The 5,719-nt window shown below is 40.0% G+C and overlaps 1 pseudogene; it reads left to right on the top strand.

Annotated features, from left to right (window-relative positions):
* The first annotated feature begins 2,648 nt into the window (after positions 1-2,648).
* Positions 2,649-3,324, top strand: LOC114619509 (annotated as a pseudogene).
* The last annotated feature ends 2,395 nt before the right edge of the window (positions 3,325-5,719 follow it).

Genomic DNA, 5,719 nt, shown 5'->3' on the forward strand with positions numbered 1-5,719 from the left:
AGAGAGAGAGAGAGAGAGAGAGAGAGAGAGAGAGAGAGAGAGAGAGAGAGAGAGAGGAAGGAGGAGGAGGAGGAGGAGGAGGAAGGAGGGACAGAGGGAGACAGAGAAAGAGACAGAGAGAGACAGAAATTAATTATCTATGTGGTAAATTACCTTTCTATTTGTTGAACTCAGAATGAGATGAGGAAAAGATGAACCTATTTAAATTTAAAAATAAAGTAGAAAAGAGTTGGGACATCACTCAGTGGTAACGTTACAAGGTCCTTGGTTTAGTCTCTGTGAAGTCTCAAATCCTAGGACAAATGGTTGAAGCTGCTTCTGCCTCTGCTCACCCTTTTATCTATATAGAATAAACCTCCTCCACCACACGTGGAAGCAATCATGTCCTTTCTTTTTTTTTTTTTTATTCAATCTCCAGCACCCAAAACCAAAATAAATGAAGTACAATAGTTAAAACCCAATATTACCACCAATAAACTCAAACAAATAGGAAAACTCAGTCATTATTAAGTGTTAGAAGTCTCAGGCTGCTAAGCCATCTGTAGGTCCTTTGCTATTGCTCTTGTCACACCTTGGCTATTGAGCAGTTAGACTCTGTGCTGGATGGATTTATGTCAACTTGATACAAACTAAAGTCATCTGAGTGGAGAGAACCTCAATTAAGAAATGCTTCTGTAAGACCTGGCTATACTCAAGCCTGTAGGGCATTTTCCTAATTAGTAATTGATTGTAGAAGGCCCAGCCCATTGTGGGTGGTGCCATCCCTGGGCTGGTGGTCCTGAGTTCTGTAAGGAAGCAGGCTGAGCAAGCCAGGAAGCAACACTCCTCCATGGCCTCTGCATCAGCTCCTGCTTCCAGGTTCCTGCCCTGCTTAGGTTCCTAACCTGACTTCCTGTGATGATGAACACTTCTGTGGAAGTGTAAGCCAAAATAACCCTTTCCTTTCCAACTCATGGTGTTTCATCATATCAATAGTTAGCCCTAAGACTTTCTTCTAGCATGTTTGGTAACTTTTATGTAGATTTCCCAGGGATCTCTTATGAGAATCAGGACTGTTAAATGTGGTTCTTTTATCTCAGTGAGACTTGAACTATAATGTTGGGATCCGAACTACTGTGACACTGTTTAATGTCCACTTTGCCACAAGCTGGTTTTTGTTTTGTTATGTTTATTTCTTTGGTAGTACTGGGAACTGAACCCAGGACCTCACATGCACCAGGTAAATACACTGAGCTCTGCCCTCAGCTACGTGTGTTTCTGAGGCTTTCTTTGTAGCTTAGCTACAAAGATCCACACAGCTTCGGGTGACAGAAAACATGCATTCCTGAGAGGAAAACTGTAGTTTGGGCTTCAGCTTTTTGCCTCTTATTTCTGCTGAGGTGACTTTTTGTCTTATATTTATTTTACTGGCCATTTTGTTGGTATATACCAAGATGACCATGCAGTGTCTTTTCCTTATTCCATTAATGTAGTTTATTAGCCTGATTGATTTAAAATATTTACTTTATTTCCATTTATTTGTGTGTATGTATAAGTGTCTGTGTAATGCCCCTGGAGGCCAGAAGAGGGTGCTGGATTCCCCTGGAGCTGGGGTTACAGGTGACTGTGAGCAGCCTGATGTGGAGCTGGGAACTATCTCTGGTCCCCTGAAAGAGCAGCAAGCACTCTTAACCACTGAGCCATCTCTCTAGCCCATAAAAGTCATATAAAGTGACTGACTTTATATGTTGAACCAGTCCTAAGTTGCTGAGGTAAATCCCACTTAACTAGAGTCAAAAACAAAAATAAGAGCTATCTAGATTGAAAAGTAGAAAGCAAAACTGTCTCTGTTTGCAGATGAGATGTTATACTTCGTTGGCCTAGGACTGGAGAATGGGGAAATGAAGAGGAAATAAAGGGGAAATGGGGGGGGGGCAGGGAAACTGCTAATGGCTTTTGGGAAGATTGATGAAAATGTTCTAAAATCGACAATCTCATAACTCTGAATATTATAAAAGCCATTGAATTGTATACTTCAAATGAATAAATTGCATCCCACATGAGTCATATTTCAGGAAAAATGTTTTTAAAATGATTATGTGGCCAGTTTCCAGGAAAATTTAACAATTAACCAAGGAAGAAACTGAAAACCCGAATAATTGAGAAATCTTACAAGAAATGTATAGGATATTTGAAAAACCTCTCCCCTTATCCTCTTCCTGTAGTTTGAGAGAAAGATATGGGTCCAGACTACTCTAGAATCAAATTATAGAAAAGCTTTAAGCATTTCCATTTCATTTATTGCATTTGGAGGATGGGAAAAATGACTTTTCAGTTTATTTGACACAGCTAGCACCATTTGATAATTCAGTAAAACAGGAGGCGAGCAACATAAAAGAATAAGAGAGAAAAGCCGGGTGGTGGTGGTGCATGCCTTTAATCTCAGCACTTGGGAGGCAGAGGCAGGTGGATTCCTGAGTTCGAGAGTTCAAGGCTAGCCTGGTCTACAGAGTGAGTTCCAGGACAGCCAGGGCTACACAGAGAAACTCTGTCTTGAAAAACCAAAAAAAAGAGCACTTCCGGGTCGCTGGCACAGGGCTGCGGTTTCCGAGGCTGAGGAGGTGGTCACAGCGGGTTCCCTACCTGGCTCTGCTACCACCCTGGCGGAAGCGCCTTCCCTCAGGACATCAATGCAAGCCTGAAGAAAAAGTAATCGCTTCCTTTTAAGCCATGGCATATCAGTTATACAGAAATACAACTTTGGGGAACAGTCTTCAGGAGAGCCTTGATGAGCTCATACAGTCTCAACAGATCACCCCCTAGCTTGCCTTTCAAGTTCTACTTCAGTTTGATAAAACTATAAATTCAGCATTGGCTCAGAGAGTCAGGAACAGAGTCAATTTCAGGGGCTCTCTAAATACATACAGATTCTGTGATAATGTTTGGACTTTTGTATTGAATGATGTTGAATTCAGAGAGGTGACAGAACTTATTAAAATGGATAAAGTGAAAATTGTAGCCTGTGATGGTAAAAATACTGGCTCCAATACTACAGAAGGAGTAGAGAAATGCAGCTTTTTTTTTTCTTTTTTTGCCACCTTCTGTTATTTTCATCGATTTTTGAAGAGAAACATAGAAGAGACATTTTTTTATTTATTCTCATGGTGCAGAAATGACAACACTGTGCTATATATACTACCCAAGGGTCCTACAGAGAGAAGCATGAGACTCTGTTCTCTTAAATGACCTTTAGTACACAGCATAAAAAAGTGTAACTTTTTTTAATGACAAATCAAAAGTGGTTGCCTTCATAAGAATATTCTTCAATAAACTCGTTTTAAAACTTAAAAAAAATCAAAAAAAAAGTTAAAAATGTATTCCACTGTAATGCACAAATGCCCACTGCTACCATAGATATTCAGTCTGCTAAAATATAGTTACAAGAAGCCAGGTCCTTGCCAATGAAATAAAATGAAAAAAAAACAAACAAACAAGTAAACAAACAAAAAACAAAGCATGCAAAAGAAGGGATAGAGCTATTACAATTTCCAGATAAAGTGATTATTTCTAGGAGCCCAAGGTAATTGACTTTAAAGAGTCCATTTAAACTAGTGAATGTTGGAGCTGGGGTTAGCTCTGTCAGGGAACACCTGCCCAACATGAGCAGAGCCCTACATCTGATCTCAATATTCCAATTAGTAAACAAATACCTTCCCTTTTTTGTTTTCTTAAAAATATTTTTATTAAAAATTTTATATATTTTGATCACACATACCCTCTCCCAACCCCTCCCTGCCCTTTTGTGTTCTCTCTCTAACAGGAAAAACAAAGCAAAACAAAAATCAAAGCAAACAAACTATAAAGAAAACCAGTAGGACAAAAAAATATTCAAACAAAACAAAAGGTGCACCAAGCCAAATCAAACCACGGTGTCTGTTTTGTGTTAGCCAACATTCCCCGGACATATGCCCTGGAATATGGCTGACATACCAGTGATACGTCACTAGAAAAGACACCTTTTTCCCTCTAACATGTGTTAGTTGCAAAGAGCTCCTTGGTTAGGGGTGGGGCTTTGTATTCACTTCCCAGGAACAGTGCAGGGATTTTTGTCTGACTTAAACTGGTGCAGGTTTTGTGTGTGCTGTCACAGTTTCTGTGAGTCATATTACACTGGTCCTGCTATGTCTAGAAGACTCTGTTTCCTTGGAGTCATCCTCCAACTTGAGGACTTACAATCTTTCCGACTCCTCTTCTGCATAGATCCCTGAGCCTTAAGGGAAGGGGTTTGAGGAAGACATTCCATTTAGAACGAAGTGCCACAAAGTCTCTTACTCTCTGCATACTGTCCACTTGAAGATCTTTGTGTTAATTTGTGTACTGCAAAGAAGAAGAAGAAGAAGAAGAAGAAGAAGAAGAAGAAGAAGAAGAAGAAGAAGAAGAAGCAGCAGCAGTGGAGGAAGAGGAGAAGGAAGAGGGAGAGGAAGAGGGAGAGGAAGGAGGAAAAAGAAGAAAAAGAAGAAAAAGAAGAAAAAGAGGAAAAGGGAAAAAAGGAAAAGAAGAAAGAGAGAAAAAAGAAAAAGAAGGAAAAGAAGAAGAAAAGAGAAGAAAGAGAAGAAGGAGAAGAAAAGGAAGAAGAAAGAAGAAAACAAAGAAGAAGAAAACAAAGAAAGAAGAAAGCAAAGAAAGGAGAAAACAAAAAAAGAAGAAAACAAAGAAAGAAGAAAACAAAGAAAGAAGAAAAAGAAGAAACAGCAGCTTGTCCATTCAGGGTTGAGTGACATAATTCCAGTGATGGGAGGCTGAGGCAGAAATGTCTTGTGTGAGGCTTGCCTGGGTTATATAGTGAGATTGTGTTTAAGGGAAAGAAAAAAGAAAAAAAGAAAAACAAACAAAATCCCTCAAAATCTTGAGCAGGCACTAGAGAGATGACACTGGGTGAAAGAGCTTGCTGCCGAGCCTGACAATATAAAATGGTTTCTGGGATCTACATTGTGGAAAGAGAGAGCCAACAGCTGTCTTCTGACCCCACATGTGTGTATCTGCAAGATTGTGCCCCCTCAAGCCCCATAAATATATAAATGTGAAAAACTGGAAGGGGACTGGGGCTGGAGAGATGGTATAATGGTTCTGGGCTCTTGTTGCTCTTGCTGAGGACTCAAGTTTAGTTCCCAACACCCACCTGGAGACTCACAGCTGTCTGTAACTCCAATCCCAGGGGAGCCAATGCCCTGTCTGACCTCCCTGGGCACCAGGCTTACATGTGGCACACATTCCTACATGCAGGCAAAACATTCACACAAAGTAAATTTAATAAGGAAAAAAACCCTGAAATCTTGGGCAGCCAATCTCAGGGTATATTTATTTAAAATTTGTAAATTTTAGCCAGGCAGTGGTAGGACACACATTTAATCCCAACACTAGGGAGGCAGAGGATCTCTTGAGTTTGATATCAGCCTGATCTATATAGTGAGTTCTAGGACAGCCAGGGTTACACAGAGAACATCTGTCCTTCCTCCTAAGATTGTAAATTATACAATCAAGGTATATTATATGCACATATGCAAACATCACAATGATTCCTGACACTTTATATAGTCGATATTTGCTAGTAAAAAAATTTTAATATAAGTTGTAATTATGTGTAAGATACAGACTAGGTGAACAATGCATGTAAATTCTGTAGGAAGCCATGGGGTTTGACTCTAGCTCTGCCTCTGGTCAGTTGTGCCCTGTGGGTGGG

The sequence above is a fragment of the Grammomys surdaster genome, unplaced genomic scaffold, assembly GCF_004785775.1.
Source record: "Grammomys surdaster isolate TR1022 unplaced genomic scaffold, NIH_TR_1.0 150, whole genome shotgun sequence".
Taxonomy (NCBI): domain Eukaryota; kingdom Metazoa; phylum Chordata; class Mammalia; order Rodentia; family Muridae; genus Grammomys; species Grammomys surdaster.